A 15,132-nucleotide genomic window follows, 5' to 3' on the forward strand; every position below is an offset into this window, starting at 1 on the left:
AACACCTCCAGGAAAAACCGCTATATCTAACCCTGTAAACACTTCCAAGAAAGTACCTAACCCTGTAAACAGCCTGGCAACAGCTAATCAGCTTACTGCAGAAAAGTCTGAAATCCACTCCCTGAACCCTCTTGTAATGACCCATAAAAACCCCTGCCTTAACTAGCCTTGGGGTCCTAGCCCCTACTCTGCTGCATCAGGTATACTTGGGTCCAAGCTTAGGCATGTCACCTCGGGGTTCAAGTCCCTACTCCACTGCATCAGGTATACTTGGGCCAAAGCTTAAGCTTGTCGAATAAACCCTCATGTGATTCCATCACTGTTGGCTCCTTGGTGGTCTCTCGGATACGAAAACTTGGACATTACATTTGGAGGTCCTACCAAGATCTGGGAGACTCCCAGGACCCAACCCAGAGGGTCTTGTGCTGGTTGGTGAGTGCACTCATTTTTTTTTATCTATTTGCACACATACTTTGGGAGCTCCAATCTTCATTTTTACCTGTAGGAATTCCAATCTGAGTACCTAAGTATTTTAGTATCTGATTATCTGGGTCAACATTGGCTCAAGCAGACACGTGGTGGGCCATCGACTGCGGGTCTTGTGGAGAAGTCCCTTGCCCCAGGCTGGAGGCACAGCTACCATTGCTGTCGGGCCCAAAGGACGAGGTCCTCATATCAAGAATGTCCCCACCAGTGGCAGGTTCTGGGTAACGACTGCTGGGCCTACATTTGTCTTTTTCTTGTTTTTGTTGTCCGTTGTGCTGTTTGCTATGAGGTGTTTTTTTTTGTTTGTTTGTTTTAGTTTTAGTTTTTTGTTGTTGTTGTTGTTGTTGTTTTGGGAGAGACGTCCCTTGCTGCCTTGAGGAGAGGACAAGGTTCTTATCTGTGAAGAGAGCCAGCTGCAGTTGCAGCTGGATTCTCCCTCAACTTCCTTTCAGTATTGTCTTCATGGCCACGCTGGATCATTTGTCTTTGTGAGTGTGTTCTTGTTAATTGTCATTTGTTGCCTTTGTCTTGTCTTTTGTTGCCTGTTGTGTTGCTTGTCCCTAGGGGACTGAGAAAATCTCCACTGGCAAGTGTCTCTAGGGGGCTGAGAATGGTAATGAGACCCAGACACATGATGCCCTCTCTCTGTTTCTGTTCTTATATAAAGTTGTCTCTCTGGTGCACAGGACAGCCACCAAAGTCACCAGGACAGCTGCCAATATTAAGACTCCCATGTGAGGTTTCCTCCTGACTGATATAATGTGATCCCCTCCACATCCCTGGTCTAGCCACTTCTGGCCACAGGACCCCCACTGGGAGCCAGCTGAAACCAGTACCTGATTGAATTAAAACACAACTGGGGGCTGTTTCCTAGGGAAGTTGGCTGTAAGCACCACATGTGTTGGAATGTCGCATATACCATGATGGATTTCAGTCTTTACTGTTTCTTGTCAGTGTCTTCTACTAACTACTTAAAGCTATACCTTCATTGCTCATACCTAGGCCTTCATTACTCTACACCAGTACCCCAATCTAAGGGCCTTTTGCAGAATAAGCCTTCTAGTAAACCCAGGTTGCTGGTCCATCCCTAGCAAAGGGGACTCTGACTTTATCTCTCTATGTTCCTCCTAATAGATGTGGGGGCTTCTCCCTCACTCATTTCCCATGTTAATGACTATAACTTGAGCCAACTGGGGTTGGTCTAACTCCAGACAGAGACTTTAAGGAATATTCCCAAGCAGCTGCCATAACTCCCTTTGTTTCAGGAAGATTCCCTGTTTTCTCTGGCCTGACATGACTACCTAGCTCCTCCCCCTTGCTGGTGGGAAAGCATGGTGTCTGCTCCTCTGTTGGAGTTGATAAGCTCTAAAACCAGGAATCCTTACTCTGCCTCCTGGCAGCACTTTGTTTCTTCTGTCTCCCCCTTCTCATGTTTTTGCACCAACGTGAGTGAAGCCTGCATGACTAGCCTCTAGATCATGCACCATGGCTCCTTCTCTCTTCACTGTCAAGAAGCAAGAAGAGCAGCCCCTGGACCTAACATCCCCCACTCCAAATCCTCCCACCCATGTCTCAGGTAAACATTCAAAGTGGAGTGGGCCCAGGTGGAATGTAATTCAGTATTTGAACTCAGTTAAGTTGGTTGGTTTAATTAAGATATACATGTCTTTTAAGTCATCAGCAGTGAACAGGAAACTTCAAAGTTTACTGAAGATCAAATAAGCTCATGTTGTTTGTTAAAATCTGTTAGCAAAGAGATGACTAAACTGATGGTTAATTGTCTGTCTCAAAGTTTTAATAAATAAATTGCTGAGATAGATTTTAAAGTCTTTGGTAACCTGAAAGTTTAAAGTTTTGCTTGGATGACAAATGGAATTAAATTATAGGTATCTAGGTCTTAACCAATTGGGATAAAATGCAAAAGCATTGATTACTGGAACTAGGTTTGAACTTTTGACTTTGCACTGCAAAGAAACTAAGAATATTTAAATCTGTTGGTAAACATGTTTTGTGCTTAACTGATTCATAAATTTGCCTTCTAAAGAATTCTGTATTAACTGTTCACAATTGGTTAATACTTAGCCATCACTAGAGGTTAAAGTATTTCTAAGAGTACAAAATTCTGCTAAGTGTAACTAAGACTGATAGATATAAGGGAAGCAACTCTGTATGTAGGAAAGTAGGAGATATGTAAGAAAGAGATAAGGAATGAGAGGGAAACCCAGTAAACCTACTATCTTAAGACTGCATGCTTAAGAACAAAAAGGAAAGACACTGGTATAAAAAAAAAGCTGGTTTTCTCTCTGTTTGAAAGGGCTAAGTTTTCTTAGGTTAATTGTTCTATTAAAAAGAAATGTAAATGGTTTTCTCTTTGCTGGCCCAAAATTATAAATGAGATCTCTTTGACTCATAAGTCTTTTCCTTGATATGCTAAGTTACTCAGGGAGTACTGCTAAACCAATGATAAGCCTTGGGTTATATTTGGGTAAATGTTGTAACTACTCTAGAGGTTCTATACATTTCCTAAAGTTTTAATGTTTTGATATGGTTCATCACTTGATATATAACCATATCTATTCTGAGTTTTGTCATTTGTAATTGTTTTAATTCTCTTGTAAGATGAATTCTGCCCTAAAGGAAATTCATATGAGAGACTTTCAGGACAAATACATGTCTTTGATATGTTAAAATCATGGAACTGAAATGGGTAAGAATTTCCAGAAGTAAAGGCTGCACTCCGACTAAACCAGAATTAGCAACATGGGACTAGATGAACTGAAGGAAATTGTAATGTTGTGTCTCTTAATATTTTGTCTTATTTTAGACATGACTGGTTCTGTAATGTTTGTTCTTCCAGACTAGGGAAACTTTTTCTTAAGTTATTTGTAACTGACAGAGATGTAAAATTATTCATTTGTAAATGAATCAAGGCATTCAACTTTTCTCTCTATCTGAACCCTCTGAAACCAAAAGGTCTCAGCAAGTATTCTTTCTTCCATGGCAATCAGTCATTTGCATAAGTTCAATATGAATCTGTTCTCCTTGTAAAAGTACACCACTGGGACACTGGTTATTTTACCAAGGCTTTGACGGGAATGTCATATTTGAAAAGACTCAGATATGACCAGACAACTTAAAGGAAGTAAGGTTGACTTTATAAAACCTGGAGCCATAAAGCCCTTTGGAACTGTTGGCCTGATACCTTGCTTACAGAGTTCCCAGCAGCCTCACCAGGTAAGTAAAGAATGCCAATTCCTGGGAAGGGCAGGAATGTCAGGATACTTTGGGCACCTCAGGAAGAGGAGTTCGCCCAAATTGACAGGTATTGGAGGCATGTCTGATGGCAACTACATGGCTTGGCTTCTGGCCTGGAGAGGCTACTAAAGGTTCAATCTAGGGATTCCTTATATGAAGCTCCAGCAAAGCAGATTCTAAAAAGATCTATATGATCACTTACTGTTCTTGCTGAGCTTATGTAAATAATTAGGCCAAGTTTGTTAAAACTGGACTTGTTTTTCAAATGAATTAATCCTGATTTGGCTATCTCTGGAAATGAGGGTTATTTTAGAGAGAAAAATTATGCTTTTTTTTTTAAAGGTTTTATATTTATTTATTTGACAGACAGAGATCACAAGTAGGCATAGAGGCAGGCAGAGAGAGAGGAGGAAGCAGGCTCCCCACCGAGCAGAGAGCCCGATGCGGGGCTCGATCCCGGAACCCCGGGATCATGACCTGAGCCGAAGGCAGAGGCTTTAACCCACTGAGCCACCCAGGCGCCCCGAAAAATTATGTTTTAATAACACACCTTTATGTACTTTAAATTCTAGATTTGATTGTCTTTAAATGTTTGTTTGCCTAAGCTAGACAACTTGAGGTAAACTTCAGAGAAGTTGCACGATAGCTCATTTAGATGTTCTTGCTTTTGCCAGTCAGTCGGCCCCAGATATAAAGAGGAAACTTAAGAAAATTGAAGGATTTGAAGGGACGAATCTGATTGGGTTAGTGGGAATAGTGAAAATAGCCGCTGAGGACTGAGTCATGCTTGTGGGGGATGAGAACTCTCTTACAGACTCTGCAGGAAAAGTATATCAGGTGTCAGCAATGAAAGCACAGCTTTGTCAAAGCCACACCACTTACTTAGGCTTTGATCTCCATGAGGGAGTTTCTTGGGATGGTGGGTTACTGCAGGCTGTGGATATCCCGGTTCATTGAGATGGCCTGACCTCTCTATGAACTGACACTTCAACCATGCTGTAAGGGACCCAGCATCATGATCCTTACCACTCCCACTGCTCTCAAGGTCGACAGGATTACTCCCTGGGTCCACTACACACACGTCCAACCAGTTGACCCACATGCCATTCTCAAATACTTCATTCCAGAATGGAAAAGCCAACCAGACAGGGACAATCCCCTAAAGCTAAGGCTGCACTGTTCTCTCTTACCCCACTAATGTTGCTTATACTATTTCCTCTTCATGCCAGAAGCAATCCCCACCAACCACTGGACCTTGTTGCTGAGATCAGCCTGGACCCATGATTGGGTCCTTCCTTAGGTTCCTCTGAGAGGCGGAAATGTGGAGGCCAAGAAAATTGTGGCCATACCAACTCGAGTTTAGCATTAGCACAAGTACAGCCATCTTAGCTTTGGCAGCCTTCTCAGGCCCAAGGCCTGAACTTTCCTCTACTTTACTTTAGTTCCAGGGACCCCCACCCTGCTTAGTTCCAGGGACCCCCACCCTGCTTTAGTAACAGGAATGTCTAACCCTATAAACACTTCCAGGAAAAACTGCTATATCTAACCCTGTAAACACTTCCAAGAAAGTACCTAACCCTGTAAACAGCCTGGCAACAGCTAATCAGCTTATTGCAGAAAAGTCTGAAATTTCCCCTCCCCCCACCCAAGCCTCTTGTAATGACTCATAAAAACCCCTGCCTTAACTAGCCTCAGGGTCCAAGTCCCTACTCTGCTGCATCAGGTATTTGGGCCCAAGCTTAAGCATGTCACCTCAGGGTCCTAGTCCCTACTCTGCTGTGTCAGGTATACTTGGGTCCAAGATTAAGCATGTCACCTCGGGGTCCAAGTCCCTACTCCACTGTGTCAGGTATACTTGGGCCCAAGCTTAAGCCTGTTGAATAAACCTCGTGTGATTGCATCAGTGTTGGCTGGCTCCTTGGTGGTCTCTCAGATGCAAACACTTGGACATTACAGATTTATGAAGTATACAAACAAAACCAGACAAACAAAAAGACTGATAAAAGTAGATGACAAAAGAAAGAAATATATATATAAAAGCAAAACCAAAAAAGAACCTCATCAAAAAGAACCCCAAGTATAAGATTTATATACTACCAGGACAAACACAAATACACAGAAACACTGGCAGAAGAAAAAGAGGGGAGAGTGGTTATAAATTCTCAGTGTGGGTGAGGAAGTTTTTTTGATTCTTCCTAGACATACCTTGATATCTTTGTTAAAGGACTCAACTTTCTTAAGATAAAGAGGGATTAAAAATTGGTTTACCTATAGGGGTTGCATTGATTGGGGAAGGGGATTACCTTGAAGTTTAACTCTATATGAATATTAAAAAATAAAAAGAATAAAAGAATAAACTAAACTAAACTAAAATTTTTTAAAAATTTAAAAATAGAAAAGCAAAAGAAAAACACTGGTATATGTATCAAAAAGTTCAGGTTAAAAGGCTGTTATGGAATTTGATGTACTAGACATCTCACTTCACTGTGATGGTAAAAGGGTAAAAAATTATCTATACAAAAAAAATGAACCAGAATAGTGGGAACGAATTAAAAATAAAATTTGTATCTATGAAGTAGTGGTGATTGTTTTCTTATCTTTTTTTTTTTTCTGTTGGCTTTCTGGGGGAGGGTACTGCCACATGGGTTTTCAGGCAGTGTTTCCTGGGTTAAGTCCCCCCACCCCCCTGCTCAAGGGGGTGGGCTCTGCAGAAACCAGTTTTTCGGATTTTTGTTCTTTGGAGGTTTTCTTGTTTGTTTTCTCTCACCTTGGCAGCTTTTGATAGTTTTTGTAGGTTTAGAGGAAAGTAAACTGCACCCAGACCTCTGTCTCAGAGAGAGCCCAAGTCTGTTCTCCTCTGGGTGCTCCAGAGCACATAAATTCCCCCTTGGCTGCTGGCAGATCCGGTTCCCAGTCACGGTCCCTGGGGACGCAGAACTCCTGCTTGTACCCAAAACCACCACAGCGGTGGCTGTCTGGGCAGCTCCAGATGGTCAAAGAGGTCCCAAGCAGTGATAGCACACTGAGATTTTCCTGCTGCCCCAGCCTGGGTGTGCTCAGACTTTCAGGGTGCGAGAGTGCCTGGCTGGCACCTGCACACACCTCTCTCAGGGGGAGGTGTGGGGCGTGACTCAGACTCTGATAGCAAGGCATGGTGTGCATGTGGAGAGTGCAAAAACGCTGTGGTTCTGCCAGCTGGCGAGGCTCCCAGCCCCAATTGACTATATTTCTTAACAGTAAGCTTCATTTCTGCAAGTTTGACTCAATACTACTTTAAATAAACAAAGGTAGGAATAATGAAGGTTGAATCAGAAGATTCTGCCTTCTGATGATTGGATAAAATTCTTTCAAAAACAGGTTATGCACTTTTCCAAATGAACTGCACTTGCATGTTACTAGATCTTGAAATAGAAATTTGTTTATTCACCAGTAAACTGAAATCATACCACCAAATATGCCTATTGATAGTAAAGGCTAGTTAAGTACACTTTAAGTGAAGTATTCAGAGTACTTTCACTAAATTAAGATCTTGAAAAGGGTAGTTTGCAAATTTAGAAACTAAATCCTCATTGTATAAGGAAGCTCTAGACAAGTGGGAAGCAGGGTAACACCGATAAAAATAATTATTTAAAGGCAAAATGTATCAATGAGGTGCCTGAGTGGCTCAGTGGGTTAAAGCCTCTGCCTTCGGCTCGGGTCATGATCCCAGGGTCCTGGGATCAAGCCCCGCATCGGGCTCTCTACTCAGCAGGGAGCCTACTTCCTCCTCTCTCTCTGCCTGCCTCTGCCGACTTGTGATCTCTCTCTGTCAAATAAATAAATAAAATCTTTAAAAAAAAATAAAGGCAAAATGTATCAAAATGATGAAAGGCAAAAGCTCAAGATGAGAAGGTGACTAGAAAGTTAGATATTAAGTTGAACCATAAAACACTGCCATTCTATAAATCACAACTTGTTGACTATTGGCCATTTCATATGTTTCAACATAAAAATAGTTTTCTCAGAGACAGAGAATGAGAAAACAAACACAGTGGAATCTGGAAAGTCTTCAAAAGTCTTCAAAATGTGAAACTGAAAACTATAAGATGGAAGGAGAATAAAATTTTCATAATTTCTTGTCTGACCCTTAGACATATTCTGAAAATTATACTCGTTTTTGTTAAGAATAAGACCCTGGTGGTTACTGGAAAAAAAAAAAAAAAAGTCTCTTCTTCTGGTCTATGTGGTCAGAGTATTAGATATAGTGGATTGGATTGGAAAATGGATAAAGCAAACTGGTCCTGGACAAATCCAGTCACTGTAGGATTTTTCTGAAGGTCATTTGGGATTTTGCTTAGGTATACTATGTGTGTGGTCTCTGTAATGTTTTAAAAGGGAATCAACAAATGTTTTCTGTAAAAAGACAGGTATTAAATATTTTAGATTTCATGGGCCACGAATTGTCTCTGTCACACATTCTCTCTCTCTCTCTTTTTTTTTTAAAACAATCTAATAAAAATGCAGAAGTCATTCTTGGTTTGTGGGTTGTATAAAAACAGGCCACAAGCTGAATTTGGTCTGTGGATATTTCCTGACACCTATTTTAGATAACGATTGATATAGTATTGTTTCTTCCTTCAGATTCCTTTCCCTTTGTTTTCCTACTTGGCATACTGTCTCCCTCTTCCTTCTCAATTTTTCACAGCTCATGCTAGATTCTAATCCTATCTCTGTTAATGAAAATTGTAAGAACCTAGGTAAGTCATTTCTGTTGATAGGACTTCTTTGTTGGGAGAATAAATAGATTGAACTATATAATTGTTAAGGTACTTCCCATTTCTAACATCCTTTGATTGTATTTGTAACCAATGGATGGAATAATAAACAGAACATTTTCAGAGATATATGCTGGGAAAACCAAAGTTTCTAAAGGGGAAAATGGATTTTACTAAGGATTTAATCCCCAAAATGTATTTAGTTCCTCATACATGGGATTCAGAAATACTCTGCTAAAGAAAAAAAGAAGACAATATGTTACTATATTATTGAAATAGGTCATTCCATATGCTTTATTTTAAGCTTGTTATTTTCTTCAAGATTCAGTGGAAATCATGTCTTCTGCCCATTTTTTGACTTGATTGTTTTATGGGTGTTGAGTTTGAGAAGCTATTTATAGAACTTGGATATCAGCCCTTTATCTGTAATGTCATTTGCAACTATCTTTACCCTTTCTGTGGGTTGCTTCTTAGTTTTATTGACTGTTTCTTTTGCTGTGCAGAAGCTTTTTATCTTGATAAAGTCCCAAAAATTCATTTTTGCTTTTGTTTCTCTTGCCTTTGGTAATGTGTCTTGGAAAAGTTCCTGTGTCTGATGATAAAGAGGTTACCGCCTACTTTCTCCTCTAGGATTTTGATGGATTCCTGTCTCACATTGAGGTCTTTCATCCAATTTGAGTTTATCTTTGTGTATGCTATAAGAGAATGTTCCAGTTTCATTCTTCTGCATGTAGCTGTCCAGTTTTCTTAGTAACATTTATTGAAGAGACAGTATTTCTTTCTTCCATTGGATATTTTCTTCTTGATTTGTCAAAGATTAGTTGACCATTGAATTGAGGGTACACTTCTGGAGATTCTCTTCTGTTCCATTGATTTATGTGTCTGTTTTTGTGCCAATACCATTCTGTCCTTGTGATCACTGATTTGTAATGTAGCATGAAGTCAGACAACGTGATGCCCCCAACTTTATTTTCCTTTTTCAACATCCCATTGGAAATTCAGGTTCTTTTCTGGATCCATACAAATTTTAGGATTGTTTGTTACAGCTCTTTGAAAAATTCCAATGGTACTTTAATAGGGATGGCATTGAAAGTATAGATTTCTCTGGGTAGCATAGACATTTTAACAAAGTTTATTCTTCCAATCCATGAACATGGCATGTTTTTCCATCTTTTTATGTCTTCCTCAATTTCTTTCCTAATTGTTCTGTAGTTTCTTGAATGTAGATCTTTTACCTCTTTGGATAGGTTTATTCTTAGGGATCTTATAGTTTTTGGTGCTGTTGTAAATGGAATCAATTTCCTAATTTCTCTTTCTACAGTTACATTGTTAATGTATAGAAAAACAACTGATTTCTTTGCATTGATCTTGTATCCTGCCACATTGCTGAATTACTGTATGAGTTCTATTAATTTGGGGGTGTGTTCTTTTGGGTTCTCCAGATAAAGTATCATGTCATCTGTGAAGAGAGAGAATTCTACTTCTTCTTTGCATTTTTTTTATTTGTTTATTTTCAGCATAACAGTGTTCATAGTTTTTGCACCACACCCAGTGCTCCATGAAGTACGTGCCCTCCCTATTACCCACCACCTGGTTCCTCAACCTCCCACCCCCCGCCCCTTCAAAACCCTCTGGTTGTTTCTCAGAGTCCATAGTCTCTCATGGTTCATCTCCCCTTCCAGTTTCCCTCAACTCCCTCTCCTCTCCATCTCCCCATGTCCTCCATGTTATTTGTTATGCTCCACAAATAAGTGAGACCACATGATACTTGACTCTCTCTGCTTGACTTATTTCACTCAGCATAATCTCTTCCAGTCCAGTCCATGTTGCTACAAAAGTTGGGTATTCATCCTTCCTGATGGAGGCATAATACTCCATCGTGTATATGGACCACATCTTCCTTATCCATTCATCCATTGAAGGGCATCTTTGTTCTTTCAACAGTTTGACGACCGTGGCCATTGCTACAATAAACATTGGGGTACAGATGGCTCTTCTTTTCACTACATCTGTATCTTTTTGGGGTAAATACCCAGCAGTGCAATTGCAGGGTCATAGGGAAGTTCTATTCTTAATTTCTTGAGGAATCTCCACACTGTTCTCCAAAGTGGCTGCACCAATTTACATTCCCACCAACAGTGGAAGAGGGTTCCCCTTTCTCCGCATCCTTTCCAACACACGTTGTTTCCTGTCTTGCTAATTTTGGCCATTCTAACTGATGTCAAGTGGTATCTCAATGTAGTTTTAATTTGAATCTCCCTGATGGCTAGTGATGATGAGCATTTTTTCATGTGTCTGATAGCCATTTGTATGTCTTCATTGGAGAAGTGTCTGTTCATATCTTCTGCCCATTTTTTGATATGATTATCTGTTTTGTGTGTGTTGAGTTTGAAGAGTTCTTTATAGATCCTGGATATCAGCCTATTGTCTGTACTGTCATTTGCAAATATCTTCTCCTGTTCTGTGGGTTGCCTTTTTGTTTTGTTGACTGTTTCCTTTGCTGTGCAGAAGCTTTTGATCTTGATGAAGTCCCAAAAGTTCATTTTCGTTTTTGTTTCCTTTGTCTTTGGAGACATATCTTGAAAGAAGTTGCTGTGGCTGATATCGAAGAAGTCACTGCCTATGTTCTCTTCTATTCTGATGGATTTCTGTCTCATGTTGAGGTTTTTTATCCGTTTCAAGTTTATCTTTGTGTATGGTGTAAGAGATTGGTTGAGTTTCATTCTTCTACATATCGCTGTCTTTGCCAATTTGAATGTCTTTTCTTCTTGTTGTCTGATTACTGAGGCTAAGACTTAACAAGAGTGGGCATCCCTGTTGTGTTCCTGATCTTAAGGGAAAAGTTCTCATTTTTTCCCCATCGAGAATGATATTCACTGTGGATTTTTCATTTTTTTTTTCATGTTATTGAGGAAATTTCCCTCCATCCCTACACTCTGAATAGTTTTATTCAGGAAAGGATGCTGTACTTTGTCAAATGTTTTTCTGCATCAATTGAGAGGATCATATAGTTCTTGTCTTTTCTTTTTTTAATGTGCTCTCTCACGTTGATTTACTTGTGAATATTGAACAGACAATATTTGGAGATATTTGTATAACTCCAAAGAAGATATACAAATGGCTAACAGACACATGAAAAAATGTTCAACATCATTAGTCATCAGGGAATTTCAAATCAAAACCACAATGAGATACCTCCTTGCACCAGTTAGAATGGCAAAAATTAACAAGGCAGGAAGCAACAAATGTTGGCAAAGATGTAGAGAAAGGGGAATCTTCTTACATTATTGGTGGGAATGCAAGCTGGTACAGCCACTTTGGAAAACATTATGGAGGTTCCTCAAGACATTAAAAATAGAGCTACTCTATGACCTCGTAACTGCAGTACTAGTTATTTACCCCAAAGATACAGACATAGTGAACAAAAGGGGTACACTGACCCAATGTTCATAGCAGCAATTTCCACAATATTCAAACTGTAGAAGGAACCAAGATGCCCTTCAGCAGATAAATGGATAAAGAAGATGTGGTTCATATATATATAATGGAATATTACTTAGCCATCAGAAAGGACTAATACCTACCATTTAGATCCACATGGATGGAACTGGAGGGGATTATGCTAAGTGAAATAAGTGAAGCAGAGAAAAAGTTATCATGTAGTTTCACTTGTGTGTGGAACATAAGGAATAGCACAGAATACATTAAGTAATGGAAAGGGAAATAGATGGGGGGGTGGATCAGAGAGAGAGACAGACCACAAGACACTATGGATTTTGGGAAACAAAGTGAAGGTTTCAGAGGGGAAAGGGTGGTGGAAGGGATAGTTGAATGATGGATATTAATGAGGGCACATGTTGTAATGAGCACTGGATGTTATATGCAACTAATGAATCATTGAAAACTACATCAAAAATTAATGATGTTCTGTATGCCCAGATGAGACCCCAAATTGTTAAGAAAATGCTGAAAAAGAAAAACAAAACTAGAGGCATCACATTGCCTGATTTCAAGCTTTACTACAAAGCTATGACCAGCAAGATGGCATGGTACTGGCACAGGAACAGACACATAGACCAGTGTAACAGAGCGTAGAGCCCAGATATGGACCCTCAACTATATGGTCAAATAATATTTGACAAAGCATGAAAAAATATACAGTGGAAAAAAGACAGTCTCTTTAATAAATGGTGCTGGGAAAACTGGATAGCTATGTGTAAATGAATGAAACTTGACCATTCCCTTACACCATACACAAAGATAAACTTGAAATGATAAAAAACCTCAATGTGAGGCAGGAATTATCAACATCCTAGAGGAGAACATAGGCAGTAACCTCTTTGACATCAGCCACAGTAACTTCTTTCAAGATATGTCTCCAAAGGCAAAGGAAACAAAAGTGAAAATGAACTTTTGGGACTTCATCAAGATCAAAAGCTTCTGCACAGCAAAGGAAACAGTCAACAAAACAAAGAGGCAACCCACGGAATAGGAGAAGATATTCACAAATGACAATACAGACAATGTGCTGATAACCAGGATTTATAAAGAACTCCCCAAACTCAACACCCACAAAACAGATAATCATGTCACAAAATGGTCAGAAGACATGAACAGACACTTCTCCAAAGAAGACATACAAATGGCTAACAGACACATGAAAGAATGTCCATCATCACTAGCCATCAGGGAGATTCAAATCAAAACCACATTGAGATAACTCCTTACATCAGTTAGAATGGCCAAAATTGGGGTGCCTGGGTGGCTCATGGGTTAAAGCCTCTGTTTTCGTCTCAGGTCATGATCCCAGGGGTCTTGGGGTCGAGCCCCACTTCAGGCTCTCTGCTCAGCAGGGAGCCTGCTTTATTCTCTCCCTCTGCCTGCCTCTCTGCCTACTTGGGATCTCTGTCCATCAAATGAATAAATAATAACTTTTAAAAAAAGAATGGCCAAAATTAATAAGACAGTAAAAAACAAGTGTTGGAGAGGATGTGGAGAATGGGGAACCCTCTTACACTGTTGGCAATACAAGTTGGTGCAGCCACTTCGGAAAACAGTGTGGAGATTCCTTAAGAAATTAATAATGGAGCTATGCTATGACTCTGCAGTTGCACTACTGGGTATTTACCCCAAAGACACAGGTTTAGTGGAAAGAAGGGCCATCTGTACCCCAATGTTCATAGCAACAATGGCCACAGTCGCCAAACTGTGGAAAGAGCCAAGATGCCCTTCAACAGACTAATGGATAAAGAAGATATGGTCCATATATACACTGGAGTATTATGCCTCCATCAGAAAGGATGAATACCTAACTTTTGTATCAACATGGATGGGAATGGAAGAGATTATGCTGAGTGAAATATGTCAGTCAGAGAGAGTCAATTATATGGTTCCACTTACTTGTGGAGCATAAGGAATAACATGGGAGTTACTGGGAGATGGAGAGAAGTGAGTTGAGGGAACCTGGAGGGGGAGACAAATCATGACAGACTGCGGACTCTGAAAAACACACTGAGGGTTTGGAGGGGGTGTGGGCATGTGGGGTGAACCTGGTGGTGGGTATTATGGAGGGAATATATTGCATGGAGCACTGGGTGTGTTGCATAAACAATGAATTTTGGAACCCTGAAAAATAATAATTTTTTTTTAAAAAGGAACTTATGTTTCCAAAATGGTATAGTTTTTCATAGATAGTGTATTAAAATAATATTTTACCATCCAGAATTGAAACAGATACTAAAAATGTGAAAGACTGATGACCAACCTTTGAACTTATCACAACTGGAAAGTTAATATTATAAATCAATCATAGAATGTTTTTCCTCTATGAATTAAAGATCTGTCAACTGTTCTGTTTTAAAACAACGATTTATTGCTTGGTGGTTAGCTTAACATAATAAAAAATAAAAATATTAAAAAAAAAGATTCAGTGGAAATCTTCCAACTGGACCCTTTCCATTTGCTGCTCACCATGGTAACCAAAAGAAATTTGATAGGTTCAGATGTTTTTCTCCTTTCCTTCTAGAGAGCAAAGTAAAATATATTTCTAATTATTTTAGTTGGAAAGATACCCTATTCCCCAAATTTTATATTTGAAGCCATATTTGTTGTCCAGAATGTAAAATTAAATCCTAGCTTGTCAATTGTATCTTTAGTTATTATTCTTGAACAAAAAAATCATTCCTCTTAGGCTCCTAGATTACATTTTTTCAATCTTAATTAGATCACTAGTTGATTTTTTTTAATATCAGACTTCAAAAGTGGTTATCACCCATATTTCAGAATAAATTATGAAGAAACAGAATAAATAAATATGTATCCCCCCATCTTCCACTGTGTCTTAGATCACTGTGTAACTTCTACATGGTATCAGTTCACATGTAGTTCAGTGGAATATTAAAACTGAAAAATTTGTAACTCCAGTTTCTTTATTTTGAGGTGATACTAAAGCTAAGATGTAAAATGACTTGTTCTACTTAACCATTTATTTAGGGTTTGAGCCAGGACTAAAATCCAGGTCTTCTAACTTTCAGTTTGAACTTTATCCATCATACCATACTACATGGTTGCTCAAAGTAACTTAACAAACTATCTACAAGACTCATAAGTCCATGGTTGTGAGTAGCAGAGAGTATAT

The sequence above is a fragment of the Meles meles genome, chromosome X (genome assembly GCF_922984935.1).
Source record: "Meles meles chromosome X, mMelMel3.1 paternal haplotype, whole genome shotgun sequence".
Classification (NCBI taxonomy): Eukaryota; Metazoa; Chordata; class Mammalia; order Carnivora; family Mustelidae; genus Meles; species Meles meles.